The sequence below is a fragment of the Vombatus ursinus genome, unplaced genomic scaffold (assembly GCF_900497805.2).
Source record: "Vombatus ursinus unplaced genomic scaffold, bare-nosed wombat genome assembly UNPS02006874.1, whole genome shotgun sequence".
In the NCBI taxonomy this organism is placed as follows: Eukaryota; Metazoa; Chordata; class Mammalia; order Diprotodontia; family Vombatidae; genus Vombatus; species Vombatus ursinus.
The window spans coordinates 7,352,715-7,369,573 of NW_020946652.1; the positions used below are offsets into that span (position 1 = coordinate 7,352,715).

Below are 16,859 nucleotides of genomic sequence, written 5' to 3' on the forward strand. Positions count from 1 at the left end.
CTGGAAATCGAGGGGATGCCCATCAGTCGGGGAATGGCTGAACGAGCTGTGGTCTATGATTGTAATGGAATACTATTGTTTGGAAAGAAATGACAAGCAGGACAATTTCAGAAAAGACTTACATGAGCTGATGCATAGGTAAGTGAGCAGCACCAGGAGAATGGTGTAGACAGTCACAGCAATATCGTTTGATGAAACGCCGTAAATGGCTCGGCTCTTCTCAGCACTGCAATACAATGACCTCAGACAATCCCAGAGGCCTCATGACAAAGCCGGCCGTCCGCCTCTGGAGAAAGAACCCAAGCAGGCTGCTTTCCACTTTCTTCCATTTTTTTCTTTCATTCGAGTCTTCTTGTACAAAATGACAATAAGGAAATATTTTGCACAGCTGCACGCCCAGGATCATGCAGACAGTGAGGGGCTGAGCTGGGATCTGAACCCAGCTCCTCTGACTCTAGAGGTCGGACTCTGTCCCCTGAGCGGGCTCCCTTGTCGTTTCAAGTAAAAGGAGCAGAAAGACTTAAAAATCTGGTCTCGGGGCCGAGGTGCCGAGGTGCCAGCGAGCTCTGACTTGGCTCGTCCTCAGGAAGGTCCCAAGAGACGGGCCTGTGAGGGAGATCTGGGCTCCAGCTAGAGGCCCAAGGTGGAAGGGCCCTCCCTCCCTCCGACCACCAGAGGACGTCTGGATCTGGCCAGTTTACCTAGCTTTTTCCTCTCCCAGCCCTGTCACCTCTGTCCCCACAGGCTGGATTCAGATGGCATCCAGCCAAGGAAGCAGGTGCGTCTCCGGTATAAAAACACCTTGAGAAACAGAATGGGAAAAAGCACTCACTCAGCCCAAACCGGCCTTGCCCGCTGGGGTCAGACTTTGGGCAGGAAGCCTCTCCACAGTCTCTGAGCCTCCCCTGTGCCCTGTGGGTCTTCTCTGGTCACTGCCACAACCCTCCTAGCAACAGCTGACCAGAGGGCCCCGGCCAGCACTCCCTCCCTTACTGTGCGCGGGATCTGGAGATGCCCACAGGCCGCCAGGTCCCAGCAGCCTCGGAGGCTTAAATAGCCCAGACAAGCCCATCAGCGAGGAAAGGGGCTTGGGTGGTGGCCAAAGAACGTGGCTCATCACCCCTGGCTACCCAGCTACCAAAAAGCCGCCTGCCTGGTCGTCCTCCCTCCACACTCTTCTCACCCCAGCCCCATCCCAAAAGTCATCTTTCCCACAGCTATCAAATAATCTTCTCACGATGGTCCAGACCTCATCATGGCACTGCCCTGTTTGATCCTTCACTGACTCCCTATGGCCTATAAAACCCCAAACCCCAGCCTGGCATTCAAGGCCCTTTGTGATCTGATCCCAACTTACCTTTCCTGGCCTATTGTACACACCACCCCTCACCCACTCTATGTGCCAGCCAAGCCAAACCACATTACAAGGTGCTGCCCAAACTGCCCACCCCACCCCCATGCCTGGAATGCGCCCATGCCTCACCTCTACAAATCTTTATCTTCCTTCAAGGCTCCCCATGACCAGGTAGGATCTCACAGGGACGTCTGAAAGCCAGGTCAAGTGCTTTGGAGATATTTGAGGAGGAAAGGGACACTTCCTTGTACCTGCAGGAAATCATGGAAGGCTTCGCTGAGGAGGTAGCATCTGAGCTGGGCCTTGAAGGGAGAGAAGAGTTCCATATGGCAGATATAAGAAGTGAGTGTAATCCTGGCATGGGGGATGATATGGGCAAAGGTGTGGAGGCACAGAAGATGCAACCCTGAGTTGAGGGACTGGCCAGTTTTTCCGGAATGCTCAAGATGAGATGATGTGGGCTGTGGCTGGAAAGGTGGGGTGGAGCCTTGGGAGATGTCTGGGAGCATGGTGATGAAGTGCTACATTTTGGCCCCAGCGCTGCCCTTCTTCCCAGTTCTTGGGTCAGGACACTCTCTGAGACGCTTCTTCCCTCCGGCTGGGCTGTCCTGGGTCTATCAGTCTCTCAAAAAGCCTTTATCAAGCTCTTAGCATGCGCTGAGGGCTAGGAAGAAAAACACCAACAAAGCCCCTACCTTCAAGAAACTTCCATTCTAGTAGGGAAGATGAGGCACGGATGGCAAGGAAAGAGGGTGCACGTGACGAGGTGGGGGCTGGGCACCACCTTCAGTGTGGGGAGCCCCCCAACCTCCGGTCAGGGCTGTGGTCCATGGCAGGTCTGCAGCCACCCCCCAGAAAACCCTTCTGAGCAAGGAGAACATGAGCCCCCGGGTTCTTTGCCAGCACTCACTGGCTAGGAGCTGGGGTCTGTATTCAAGCCCCTCCTCTGACCCTTACCATCTGTGCCCTTTGGGCAAATCACCCAACCTCCTTGGGCTCATTCCCTCCTCTGTAGCCCGTGGGCCAGACCTTCTCCGAAGGTCCTTCCAGACCACAGTCCTCAGCGCCTTGGGAGCTCACACTGCTGGGAGTCCTGAAGAGTTTCTGGGCTCCTTCTGGGTTCTGCCCCAAACCTGACCTTGGACCCCTCACCCCAGGAGGTGGTGGAGCCTCGGCTCTCCAAGGTCATGATTTCACCGGGGGCTCCTCCTCAGGACTCTTCCTCTCTCCCTGTAGTGACCAGACCTCCCTGGGGTCTGAATGTGCTTGATTTTCCTGCTCTCCAGAGCTTCCAGAGCCTTGGAACTGGCTGGGTCCCTTCCCTCCTGGCTCAGGCCTCGAGGACTGTTCCTTCCTCAGTTCCCAGAATCCTGGGCTGCTCGGCTCAGGGTATCTGGGTACACAGGATGGGTGGCGGGAGGTGAGAGGAGATCCCTTCCCTCCTGCTCCCTTCTCATCCTTCTGAGTCTCAGCTTCCTGAGGTCAGCTCCCAGCTGCCTGGGCCCAGGACGAGAGGCCTTCTGGTTTTTCTCCTTTTCATCCCCTCCCGTACTCACCTGACCCCGGATCTGCGGGCCTGTGAGTCACAAAGTCCAGTCCGCCCCAGGACCTGCCCTTGGAGCAGGTACTCTCAGGGGTGCAGCCCACTTGTCTCATCTCAGACAGTCATCCTGGCCCTGGAGGGAGAGCCTACGGCCCCAGGCCAGTCTGGCCCCTTCAGGGGCGGCTCTAACTGTGAGGAAGTCGCCTCTCTGCCTCAGCGGGGCCCTCATAATTCCCACCAGGAGCCTCCCAGGATCCCGGGAAGCCTGGCGCAGTAAGCATCGTGTCTCTTTTTTACAAGGCACAGAGAATTGGGCTGACTGGCACAAAGTCCCCTGACTCCATAGCCACAAAGCCCTTGGGCTTTGTTTCTGCACTTGGGCTGCAGGGTTCTTCGGCCAGTTCACCGGTGATAGTTTGCTGTGGTCCAGCCTAGAGGGAGCTCCCTGCGATAATGGCTGCCTTTGCAGGCTCCCGCTTGGGGACGTGCCCGGGGCTGGCCCCGGAGCTGTGGGCACACTGAGGCCCCAGTGCCTCTGAGCTGCTGACTCTGAGTCCTGGAGGCCCAAGGTCCGAGGTGGGGGGACACAGCGAGACACTGACCCCGATGTGGGAAGGCTGCCCAGATTCCCGCCACTGGCTCACTGGCCTTGTGAGGAAGCAAAGAGGGGCATCCCGCTCAGGACACCTCCACGTCCCCTGGGCTGGGAGTGTTGGGCGAGAGCATTGCCAGGGACTGGCCCCGGGTCAATGTCCTCCCTGCCACCCGGCTGCTCCGAGATCTGAGAACAGATACCGGTTAGCTCTTACAGTCGGGCATGCTCCCCACGGCAGCCGTGGCCCAGGGCATGAGGTCAAGCTGCCAGGACCCGCTGGGCACTGCTGTTGGCATGCCCTGGTCCCAACATGATCTCGTCCCCACTGAGGCACTGCTGGGAGGCCCACCTGGGTTTGCAGAGTGCATGAGAGCCCCTGAAACCATAGAATCAGGAATTCTCAGATGCTAACAGCGACCCCCAGAACATCTGCTAACAAGGAGCTGAGCTGCCAGCCTTTGGGACAAGTGACATTCATCCTCTGGTCTTCCCTAACAGCCTCCCTCCCTGCCCCTCAGCTAAATCACCCCTTCTGTAAGATTCCCCAACAAAGGGGATCTGTGGAGATGGATCCCTGAGGGTGGTGGTGGTGGCAGCAGCTCAGGGCCAGGGGAGGAGGGGGAGTAGTGGAGCCATGCAGGCCAGCAGAAACCCTCCCCAGGGAGGAAGCAGACCTCAGGTGGTGCTGCCCTGGGGCAGAGTTCCGGATGCCCCACCCTAGTTACACATCCTGGCTGGAGGGTCGAAAGTTACCTGTCCCAGGTCAGGATGCAGCTCTGGGTCTGGGCTCTGGTCTCCCTTCTCAGGCTTTCCCAGAGCGCAAGCCAGCTGCAGGAAAACCCTCTTCAGCAGGGCCGGGAGGGAAACCGAGGGAACAGAAGAAGATGGGGATTGCGGGGGTGGGGGGGTGGCACTGCCTTGTTGGCCCCGGGATGATTTCTCAACCATTGTTTCTACACGATTGAATCAGGGAACCTTTCTGGGCTGTCTCCAAATGAGACGGGGCCTCCAACGATCTCAGGGGCCCCTCTGTTGGATAATCCGTAGCGTTTCCAGGGATAGTTCCTCCTGCAGCCTGGGGTAGCTGCTCTGGCCTCACTCAATGCCCTTTAATAACTGGAAAAAACCTGGCCAGTGAGAGCAGGGGGACTCCCTAAACCCCCTGCCCAGCCACCCTGGAGTCTGCCCCCTGGGACAGTGGAAGGGGGCCCGGCTGCCTGGAGTCTCTGCTGCTGCAGCCCCTCGATGGGGACTGATTCGCTGATTATCGATGCTTGCAAGGCAGCTGTAGGGCTCCCGAGCCCCCAGGCAGCCCAGGGAGCAATCTCACTCTCCCAGTCACAGATGAGGGGATAGGGACTGAGGGGCAGGTGGGGAAGCTGAGGCGGTGGGTCTAGATATCTCATGTCAGAGGTTTGGCGCTGAAGACAGAAGAGAAAGGGGGCTGTGTCAGCGTGGGGTAGAGCAGGGGTGCCAGCGACCAGAACACCATTTATAGGCAGAGAAGGAACTGGCCTATGGGGAGATGCAAGGAGAGCCCTGACCCTCTCTACTCTGAGCTGCAGTCCCACCACCAAGGACAAGACGGGGGTGGGAGCGGGCCTCCCAAAGCTCCCAGCAGGCTGTGGGATGGCAAGGCCAAGGCCCCTCTCTGTCCTTGGCAATCCTGCCGAGCTCCAAGCACCACGGCCCCCCAGGGAGAACTGTCACCACACCGGGACCACCAAGACCCTGGGCATGGTGCAGGTTCAGGAAGGCCATCCTTTCTCACTTTCACTTCTCCTCCATGTTGGGAAGGTTCTGCTGAGACGCAAGTGAGGCAGGGGGCTGTCTTGATCAGCAGCCCCCGTCGGGCGCCCAGTGCCAGCCATGTTCCTTGGGCAGGCTCAGGATTCAGGGGAGGATGGGACCAGCTCCTCCCACTGCACCTGGTCGTAGCCTGAGCTTGGGGAAGGGGCAGCGTCACCAGCGGGTATGGACAGGGTCAGTGCAAATGCCCCGGCTTGAATGGATGTGTTTTAAGCCCTGGACAAAAGACAAAAAAAAGACAAAAGACCTTTGATCCTCCCCCTTTCCCAGGCTTTGCCTTAGAACATCCCCAGGCCCCTCCTGGGCAGGCCCTACTGCCCAGGCCCCAGAGTAATCCCTTCCTTCCTGCCTGAGCTGGAGAAGAGACAGGGCCCCCTCACTCAAATCTTTGATCTGGGTCAGAGAAAGGAGAAAGGCTTCCATAAACCCGGTCATTAAGCTATTAGGCAGCTAGCAGGGCCAGGGACTGGAAGCTGTGAAGGCCAGCCCCCAGGCCAGGCAGCTGCTGGATCCCCCAAGGGTCTCCCAGGGACGCCCAGCCCCAGCCCAGGGCTTTGTTTCCACCGAGGGGACTGGGGGGCAATGATGGCACTCCTGGTGTGACCCGTGTTGTGACCCTCCGATGCCCAAGGGGTGCCCGGGCTAGAGGGATGAGTTCTCCGGGGGCCCTGGGCTCCACCATGTCTCTAGGGGCCGGGGAAGGGGGTTACTTATTTCTGGAGCTGGGGGAAGGCCAGAGACCGCAGAGCAGCCTGGGGGTCTCATGGGGACCCCAAGACTTCTAGCTAATTCCTGGAGGCCCAGCATTTGTGGACAGCCCTTTGTGGAGAAGGAGTTCTGCATGGGATCGGTCATCGTGGCTGGCTCCTGGGCACCCTTCCTCCTCCCCGTGCCACCAGCCACCATCACTGGCCTTCTTGCTGTCATCACTCATGGTCAGTGACACTCTGGGAACACCGAGGTGCTTCCCTTGGTCAGCCATTAGGGAGAAAGCCGCCGGCTTTGGGCCTCTCTCTCCGTCCTACCATCCTCCTCTGCCATCTGGCCAGCCCAGAGCAGCCTAGTGTCTGTCTGCAGTAGGTGGGGTATGTGTGTGTGTGTGTGTACGTGCACGTGCACACACACATACACACGCACTCCTTAGGGTATGGGGACCTGGGCCAGGCAGCTGGTACGGGGCCTGGAGACAGAAAGACCTGGGTCCAAATCCAACTTCAGATACTCACTAGCTGTGTGACCTTGAGCAAGTCACTTAACCCTGTTGTAAGGACCAGGTGAGGTAATAATTAGCATGGTCTAGCACATGGTAGGTGCTACATAAATGCTCATTTCCCATCTCCCTTAGCCTGGGTCCCTTGGGGATTGCACTCAGGGCAGCTGCTCCAGGGGCTAGGGCTGGGGGGAGGGGGTAGAGGGCATGCTCCCCGGAAGCTTGGCCCCCTCTTGTCCTGGCCAGCTCAGGGCAGCTCCTGCCCCCTCTCTGGTTCCTCAGGCTGGAGAGTCTTAGGAGGATGAAAGCTTCACCCAGGGCTCTCTCAGCAAACATGGGGGCAGGAGGCCCAGACAGAGGGCTCAGGTTTCCTCCGGCTGACTCATCTCAGTGGGCCCAATTACAGGATTCCTGAAAGGCCAGATCATCCCCCCGTGGAGAGGCAGGAGGTCGGATTCAGACTCCAACACTGAGCCTCAGTGGGACAACGGGGCAGTGGGGCCCTCGTGGGCACGGCCAGGCCTCCAGGTAGCCCAGAAGCCCGAGGTGCCCCCAGCCTGCCTGGCCCAGGGCCTCTGATCATAGCAGGAAGTCAGATCTTTTCTGATGGGAGCCCATCAGCAGGCTGGTTTGTGCCAAGAAAGAACTTTTCAATCTCATTTCCACCCTTCTGCCTGGAAGTCCCCTTCCTGGGGTGGGCCGGAGCTTCCTAGTGCTGGCCCCTGGGATCTTACAAGCCCTGCCAGGTTCTCGTGGCCTAGTGGACGAGGGTGTCTGCTGTCCCAGGACCTGAGACTAACTTCTGAGAGGTGCAACCCCCAGGATGGCAGCGGCAGGAGGGCCTTGAATGTCCCCAGCAAAATGGAGCTCAGAGTCTGTCTATCAAGGCTCCAGGGGATTGAGATCTGCACTGGGGGAGGGAAGCTCCCACTGGAGAAGTAGTCAAGTGCTGAAGCGCTTCCCACCTGGACACCAGCCTACCCAGGGCAGCAAGCTCTGGACCTGCCTCCCTCCTGGCCCCCTGGGACTTTGGGCGGAACCTCCTTTGCATCAGCCCCAGCCCCCTGACCCACCTTCCCCAGGCCCACCCTGGCCAGCTGCTGCGTGAGGGAACCCCCTCCCATCCCAATCAAAGTGGGTCGATGCCTCTCGTACAGGTCTTGGGCTGGAAGGGCCCCTTCCCTTGCAGAGGAGGGAACTGAAGCCCAGGGAGGCAGTGACGTGCCCAAGGAGCAGAGCACCTGGATGAGGTCAGGCGACAGTCTTCTCTGGCCCTCCTGGGATCCCAAGATTTGACCTTCAGAACTCTAGGGATCCTGGGGGCCAGCCACTCCAGCTCCCCATTTTATAGCCGTAGAGGCTGAGGTCTAGGGTGGGGAAGGACCTGAGTCATGCGGGGGGACATTGGAGTCACTGCCCAATGGAGACCCAGGCCGGGCTGATTCCTCAGGCGCTTTCTGTGGCACCCTCAGCAGCGGCAGAGGAATCGTCTTTCACTAACCCAGGAGCAGTCTGGGCCGTGGTCAGCTCCGGGCGCTACATTTTAGAAACATTAAGCTGGACAGTGTCTGGAGAAGGTGACCTCAGTGTCACCGGAGCGATGAAGGGACTGGAGGCCAAGAGAGAGGAAAAGGCTTCAGGATCATAGGAAAGGTCGTCCTCTGAGGGGCAGGGGCCTGTAGGTGCAGGGTCAGAGGGTGAAGCGGTGGGGGGGGCGGGGAACAGCCCATTAGTTGGGCCAGAGCAGGCGTCTCTGCCTTTTTGCATGCCCTGGACCCCTTAGCTTCTCAGAATCATGTTCTTACATGGATTGTAAATGAAGCCAATTCTATTGACACAGCCATCACAGGCCTGGGTTAAGAGGCTCTGGAATGGGGGGCAGGGGGCCAATGCTGCTGCTGAGGTCCCAGCATTCTGTGTCCCAGAATGGAAGTGACCCCGCCCCTTGCTCAGTGGGGAAGGCAGAGACCCTTTTCTCTCTGCATTCCCCCAGCCCCAACAGCCTGCCCTTGGGGGCCGCCCCCCAATCACTCAGAAAGGGATCGCAGCTCGATGCCACAATTCCACCTCCCTGGGCCAGCGTCTCAGCTTCGGGTGGACCTCAGGTAGCAGCCCACCAAAGCCCTCAGCCCTCAGTGACAGGGAATTGTCTGAAAAGAAAGCACAAGGGTCAGAGGCAGGATTAGAACCCAAGATCCACTGATTCACTCTCTCCCTCCCAGAGATTTCTCCTCTGTTGTGCTCTCTTGTTCTGTGTGAAAAGGGCTGGGTACAAAGAAGGCATGGAACCAGACTTCGTGGGTCAGCTTTGAGCAAGGTCCCCGGAGAGAGCCAGCCCAGGGACCCTGGAGCTTCCTACCCTAGAGACCACTAAACCGAAGTCCTCACTGGACAGATGAGGAAACAGAGTCACCCCCTGGAAAGCTGAGGTGCCCAGTGCCAGGATCGTCTGGGAAGCTGCCAGACTCAGTGAGGGGTAGAGTGAAATCTAAGGGGGGCTGTGAGGCCCTGGGGCCTCTTGGCTTTGTTCCTCCTCGGGGGGCATCGGGGACCTTCTGGGAAGGGCCGCAGAGAAGGCCCAACCTGGCAGGCCCCGGGGAGGGGCCTCGGCCCTGCCAGGCCAGGCCACCAGAACAGACAGGGCAGCGCTCAGTGATTTTCCACCAGAAAAGAAAGCCCTTCTGTCTGAGGCAAGATTTTCCTAAGCTCTGAGAGGCCCGCAGCCGCTGGAAACAGGATTCTTCTGTTCCGTGCAGCTGCGACCCGGCCTCAGACTCGGGCCGACTTTGCAGCTGAGCTCCACTCCAGCCCGGGTGGGCCAAGGCGCCGGCTGGCAGGGTCAGTGCTCAGCTGCCTTGCTCTGTCCCCACACAGAGTGGCCACAAGAGCAGAGGTTTCCAGAGCCCCGTGAAGAGTGCAAAGCCCACACACTGTATTATCCCCAAAGCAGACATAATTGTCCCGAGATCAGGCCAAGAGGCCAAGGCGGGACACCAGGGGTTCTCAGCCCAGGCTCCACAGACCCTCGAGCCGTGGGGAGATTTCTGGGGGTCCGTGAACTCGAGGAAGGAAAAATGGCTTCTTTATTCAGAACAGTTGGCTTCCTTTCTAATCCTCTGTATTTCCTCTTTGTGCATTTGAAAACACGATCCAGAGAAGGAGGGGTCCCCAGACCTCAGGACAAAAGGCGCGAGGCCACACCCCCCTTCAGCCTGCCCTCCCCCCCTTCTTTGGGCTCAGAGAGTCTCCATCCCCTCTCCCCGGGCCAGCCCCCCTCCCTCCAGGCTTCCTCTAATGCATGCTCTACCCAGCTGCCAGTGCCCAGGTGTGACCTTGGGCACCTGAGCCGCTGAGCGGCCCTGGGCTGTGTGCCCGGGTGTGTCAGACGGGATCACAGGAGGAGCGCTTGTGAAGTGCTTAGCAAGCCTGGGAATTGGGACAAGAATGTCAGCAATGCAAGTCAGTTTAGCAAACACTTTTAGGCACCTACTGCACGCCAGGTGCTGGGCTGGCCTCTGGAGACACAAGGACAAAACCAGACCACAATAGGAATGTTTCCCCAGAGAAGGCAGCAGGACCCCCCCGCCCCCCAGCCCTGGCGCCTGGAGAACTAACAGGGATGCCCAGATGGGGAAGGAGGGGGACAGAACAGGGTGGAGGGCAGAGGAGGGGGAGGAGGGAATGCAGGAGGGGGGATAAGGGGAGGAGGGAGGAGGGAAGGGAGGGAAGGAAGGGAGGGAAGAAGGAAGGGAGGGAGGGAGGGAGGAAGGAAGGAAGGAAGGAAGGAAGGAAGGAAGGAAGGAAGGAAGGAAGGAAGGAAGGGAGGGAGGGAGGGAGGGAGGAAGGAAGGAAGGAAGGAAGGAAGGGAGGGAGGAAGGAAGGGAGGGAGGGAGGGAGGGAGGAAGGCTCCCAAGTGTCCAGATCTCCATTCCCCAGGGCTGCTGGCTGAGAACCCACCTTGAGCAAAAGCCAAGCTTCTGGGCCCTGTGAATAAACAACAGACTGAAATGTCATCAGAGGGATGGAGCCTCTTCTTTCTCCTGGGCATCATTTCTTTACCAGAGGGACTGCCTCCAAAGCCACAGGGCCCTTCTTGCTGCTGTGAAAGGCTGGGATCAGGTGTCTCTCCCCTCCCTCCCTGACACCAGCTTCGGGCCCGTCTTCTCCTGCTGCTCTGGGCAGACTGGCTGGCAAGCAGCCTCCCGGGGCCAGGCCCAAAGGTCACTTCTTGGGTGACCAGAGATATGGGTACGTCTATTGGGCGGGGCGTCTGGCGATTGTTGTTCTGAAGGTACTGTGTCCTCCCTCACCTAGGAGTTCGGCCCTCTTTTTCCCTAGGATCTTTACTGTCCTCCTCCCCCCCTCCCACCCACAAGAAATGCCAACCCTCGGAGTGAACATAAGGCAGCTAACCTTAACGCTTCCCAGCCCTACCCTGGCCACACATTCTCTCCCAGCCAAACCCACAGCTCCCTCTCCCTTCCTTGGTCCAGGCTGGCCTGCTTCAGCTCCTGCCTCTAGTGAGGGGAGGCTCCCTCTCAAGACGGCTCACTGCCCCCTGGGAGAGCTCTCCTGGTTAAGAAGCTAGCCCGGCTATGCCCGAAGGGCTAGAAAACTGGGCATACCAGGGGCAGCTAGGTGGCACAGTGGATAGAGCACCGGCCCTGGAGTCAGGAGGACCTGAGTTCAAATCCGGCCTCAGACACATGATACATACTAGCTGTGTGACCTTAGGCAAGTCACTTAACCCTGACTGCCTCACAAAAAAAAAGAAAAAAAAACTGTTCATACCCTTTGACCCAACAATAGCACTTCTAGGGCTATATCCCAAAGAGATCATAAAAATGGGAAAAGGACCCCCATGTACAAAAATATTTACAGCAGCTCTTTTTGTGGGCAAAGAATTGGAAATTGAGAGGATGCCCATCAGTTGGGGAATGGCTGAACAAGCTGTAGCACACGAATGCTATGGATACTATTGTGCTATAAGAAATGATGAGCAGGCAGACTTCAGAAAAACCTGGAAAGACTTAGATGAACTGATGCTGAGTGAGGTGAGCAGAACCAGGAGAACGTTGTCCACAGTAATAGCCACATTGTGCAATGACTGACTTTGACAGACTTAGTTCTTCTCAGCAATGCAAGGATCTAAGACATCTCCAAAAGTCTCATGCTGGAAAATGCTGTCCACATCCAGAGAAAGAACTGTGGAGTCTGAATGCAGATCGAAGCAGACTGTTTTCACTTTTTTGGTTGTTTTCTCTTTCTCATGGTTTTCCCCTTTTGCCCTGATTCTTCTTTCACAACACGACTGATGTGGAAATATGCTTAATATGATTGTACATGTAGAGCCTCTATCAGATTACACGTTGTCTTGGGGAGGGGGGGAGGAGAAAATTTAGAACTCAAAATCTTATAAAAGTGAATGATGAACACTAAAAATAAATGAATTAATTAAAAAAAGAAGTTTGTCCAGGGCCATAGGTGTGAGAGTGAATATTCCCAGCATCGCTCTGCCTACATGGGGGGCTTCTGAAGGGGCTGCTTCAGTGTTGGCCCTACCAAGGGACCTCCCTTCCCACTAAAGGACAGACCAAGGGTGAGCGAGCTTACCCGGGCACCAGGGATGTCTGCTGCAGCCCAAAGCAACGGCCCAGCTGGCCTGGGCAGCCACAGGAGATGGCGACACGGCCTTCTCGGGAGAGCCGTAAAAAGAGGAGAGAAACCCAATCCTCTTTGAAGAGAGCCGGCCTCTGAAACCTTCCTCAGGCTGTAAAAGGCCAGGGTGGCTCGAGTCCTAGAATGTGGAACAAGAGGGACCGGTCAGCTTCTCTGTCTGCAGGGGTGCTGATGCGCCAGGGCCCTGCTGAGGAGAGGTGGCTGGTCCCCTGCCTCTGCTCTGTCCCGAGGGGCCCCATCGGGGGAGGGAAACAGGCCAACAACTGTTTACACGGATCATGCTTTATCCTCTCTTCCTCTGATGGGACCAGACAGCTCCCACCTGAGCCCCGCTCTGGGGTGTGTGCACAACGCTGATGTCAACCTGCCCGAGGTGCCCAGTGTGGGAAGGGCAGTGCCCCCACATGCCGCGGCAGGAGGGGTCACCTTTCCCGCCCTCTCCCCCGCACACCCCTGCTCCTCTCCTAATTTCCCTGTTCCTGCCCAGGGCCCCTCCAGCCCACCAGTCACCAAGGTTCACAGCCTTGGGCCCATCCGAGACTCCTCCCTGGCCCTCACCACTCAGAGCTGGTCCATCCACTGCTGCAGAGTCCTTTCTCCCACCAGCCCATGTCTCCCAACCTCCCCCTTCTTTCTATACCCCGAGCTGGGCCAAGCCCTCATTCCCTCCCTCGAAGCCCGCTGGCCTCCTGGCCTGCCTGCCTGCAGGCAATCCCTTCTCTAATCCAGCCTCCACTCAGTCAGTCCACAGTTATTGAGTGCCTACTATGTGCCAGGCAGGGTACCAAGCGCTGCTGAGTTATCTTGCCCCAGTCTTGGCCTGACCCTGGCATGCCTCTGCTCAAGAGGCTTCCCTGGCTCCCCGTGACTCCTGGGTCTGGAGTGGAAGGCCTTCCAGACTCTGCCTCCTCCTCTTTCCAGACCCGTCTCCCCGACTCCTCCACATTCCAGCCAGTCTGGCCTCTTTGCATCTCCCACCTCCATGCCTCTGCGGTACTCTGCGGAGCTGGAGTGCCTTCCCTTCTCACCTCTCAAATCCCACCCCAGCTCCGGGCGCTTCCTGGGGCCCCGGGTCCTGAGTGCTCTTAGCACTCATGGTCACTTCTCTAGACTTTGTCTCTACTTTGTATTGACTAATCTGTGTGTCTGAAGCCTCCGGTAAAAGAGAGGCCCTCTGAGGTCAGGGGTGTTGTGGCTCTGTACACCAGCACCCAGCACGGCACCTAGGAGGTGACTGGTGAGTGCTTGAGTTGAGGTGGTCAAGCCTGGGGCACTGCTGCCTGCCCATCTGGCATCCTGCGCCCTCGGTTCCAAAGACCAGATGGATTCTGGTCCAGGCTCATGGGAGAGTGGACACTGGCCTGAGCTCTCCAGGATCCTCTGTGTCAGGAAGGAGCTGAGCTAGGCCCCCGGTCCTGGGACAGGCCTGTAACAGCTGGACCTCCCCAGTTGTCTTTGAGATCCCCCTCCAGGAAGGCCAGGGTCAGATCAAGGCCAGATGGGTGGTATCCCAGTGTTTCTCAACCCAACAGCCATTGTGAGGCAGGGGTCAGTGAGCAGGCATGAGGGACCGGGTATGGGTGTGGGTCAGGACAAATGCTCCCTACTGGCCTAGAGATCCAGACCCAGCAAACAGAGATGAAGTGTTCTCCACCCAAGAGAGGAGCCAGGGAAGGGACTGGGCCCAAGGAGCACTGGCCCCTGCACAAAGAAGACCCTGTCAGAGATAGATCTTGTTACAAACCAGATGGCAGGACTTCCAGGTGCCTCTGATGTCCCGGAGGTGACTGCTCCACCCACAGAGGCAGATTTCAAGGTGAAAGACATCATTTCTCTGTGATGCCACTGGAAAAAGAAGGTGCCTCTCCAAGCTCAGCCAGGCTGGTGCTCTAAGGGCCAACTGACCCCTGGAGCCCTCCTGGCTCCCGTCACACTTGCCAGAGCTTGGGCTCAGCTGTGCCAGCATTGGAAGAGCCAGCCGAGCTGTGGCCTCCAGAGACCCTAAGCAAACACACTGCTGCAGAACCTCAGAGCACAGGTGGGACAGGGGAGCCTGTGGGCTGGGACCAGCAGACCCTGGGACTGGCCCCCACTTAGCCAGGCTCAAGAGCTTGGGGGTGGATGCTGGGGGGAGGGTAGAGAGGGGGAAAGGGGAAGGTGCAGCAGGTGGAAAGAGAGGCCAGAAGCAGAAGAGTCACTGAAGTCATACTCCCTTGCCTGCTGGGGAATGAGCTCAGTTCTGGGAAGCCCCATTCGTCTTAGGAAGGGTGCTGACAAGCAGGAGAGCAGCCAGAAGGGGAGGCCAGCCCACAGTAGGGTCAGCTGGAGGAGCTGGGACCTTTTAGCAGGGAGATCTGACCTCTTCTTGTTGGCCCAGAAAGCGGTCACTTGAGGCTGGAAGCAACTTTAAGGAATGGGACCACCGGCAGCAGAGAAAAGAGCTGTTTGTGGACTCAGGGCAGTGCCAGTCCTGACAGTTAAGAGGCAAGCTGCACAGAGGAGAAGACCCTGGAAGCCCAGTGGAGCCCCTCCCCCAGCAGAGACACAGAATCCAAGGGGGGAACTCTGTGATGCTCCACAAAGAGAGAACAGACACAGAGGAACCATAGGTACAGAGGCTGGAGTTACCAATATTTGTATCACTGATATTTGTGCCTCATCGCTGTAACCTAAGTGTGTACCCACTCTTCTCATGTACATGGTATGTATTTGTGAAAGAATGTGCCTAGAAACAACACACTAGGGGGACAGAGAGCAGGGAGAGGACAAGGGAGGAATCATTGGGGGGGAGGGGGTACGTCAAGGAGGTATATAAAAGGGGGTTTAGATTTATGGGAAGGGGAGGACAAGGGAGGGATCATTGGGGGTGTAGGCTAAGTAATAGGAGGGCAAGGTAGCAGGTAAAGGAGAGGAGTCAGAAGAAATAGGAAATAAGAGATATGCACAAACATAAAAACAAAGATTAGGAGTAGAATCTCTTAGGGAAAGTATATGTTTATATATGTGTATGTATGTATGTATATATATGTATATGTGTGCGTATATATTGATATTTATATATAAATATATCCACACCTAACTGCAGCCTGGGCAAGGGAGGATGGAGGAAGGGAGAAAAAAGAACAAAGTAAAAAGTGCACAGCAGAGAACAAAAGAAAACCTACAAGGGAGCAAAGAAAAGATGGACAGCTTTTCACACAACCTGCAGTATTTAATATAGGTTTTCTTGAAATGGAAATTTATTGCTCCATGATTTTAGTCCTCTCTCGCGCTCTGCTGTGCACATGACATTTTTTTCTTTTCTTTTATATTTGTTTTGATATTTAAGTTTATAATTTGTTCCTTTTTCTTTATTTTTTATGTATGTAAGTTTTAGTATTCAAGCCAAAAATAAAAAAAAATTTTAAAAAGAATGTGCCCCAAATGTTTTGGGGGTGAGGGGTGGAGGAATGTTTTGTAACCACTATGCCATTTAGTCCATGCCTTTGCTAAGAGGAAAGTTTATCTCCTGGCTGACAATTAACGAGAAGCACACTGGTGGGGGCCCATGAGCTAAAGAAGAATGGCCCCGCCGCAGCAAACTTGGATCTTCTGGGGATCCGACCCTCAAGAACAAGCACAGAGCTGGAGGAGCAGGACAGAAGCAGTACAGGCTTCCATTGCCTCGAGGGAGAAATGCAAAGTCCGCGTTCCGACTGCCTTTTGAAAGCCCTTCGCATTCCGTCCTGACCTCTTCCCAGCCTCGCTGGTCACCACCCCATCCCTGCGCCCTCTTCTCCCTGGGCCTCCCCTCTGCTCCCTGCTTGCACCCTGCCCAGTGCCGGCCGGGCGCCACGCCCAGAATTCATTCCTCGCCGCGGCCTCTCCCACCTCGACGGTCCTGAACTCTCCTGGCCGCTGTCTGCTCGCTGCACCTGAGCGCCTTGTGTTCACCATGTCTCTGTTCTGCAGGTGCTTAGATGGGGCTCTGCTGCGCCCCCCACCCCCGACTGTAACCTCCCTGAAGGCATTTCTATCGCTGGCATCCAGCACAGTGCCGGGCACACAGGAGACAGCTAATGCCCATTGATCGATTTAAGCACCTACAAAGTCCTTTTTGGGGGGTGAGGGGTGGGATTTCCAGTAACAGGGGAATCAGGAAAAGCGTCTCAGAGAGATCGGTAGAATTCCAGTGATCGATCCAGGGGAGTTCCAGCCCCTTTCACCACAACTGAGTTGAATATGAATCCAGTACCGCTTCTTGCTGTCTGACCCTGGGTGAGTCATTTAATGTCTCTGAGCCTCAGTTTCCTCCTCTGTAAACTGAGGACAATCACACCTTTAACACTGGACACACTGGGCTGATGTGAGTATGCAATGAAATGCAGACCTCACCTTTCTCTGTTGGTGGCCAAAGGCTGTCCAAGAACGTTGGAGTTACACACCCGGTGACTTCAGTCACTTCCAGCCAGGGCTCTCCTCCCCTCGGTGGGAGGCCGGAAGGAAGGACAAACCCTGTTCCCCAGTTATCTCAGCCTTCTCAGCAGGGCCCTCCTTGGGTTGCTGGGAGCCTCAGGGGTTCTGCTGGTCCATCTGCCGGGTTGTTTTTCGTCAGCCTTTGACTGATTGGAGAGGAAATGACGGTGCACACCGAGCTCCCCGTCCCTGTTCAGTTATCTCTGCCTGAATC

The 16,859-nt window shown here is 56.8% G+C and overlaps 1 long non-coding RNA gene across 1 annotated transcript; it reads right to left on the reverse strand.

Moving 5' to 3' along the window:
* Positions 1–133: 133 nt before the first annotated feature.
* Positions 134–1,837, reverse strand: LOC114033258. The gene is made up of 3 exons (XR_003567949.1): positions 1,484–1,837; positions 702–801; positions 134–286 (listed from the first exon to the last, which is right to left on the reverse strand). It is a non-coding gene; the product is annotated as an uncharacterized LOC114033258 (long non-coding RNA).
* Between the last annotated feature and the right edge of the window lie 15,022 nt (positions 1,838–16,859).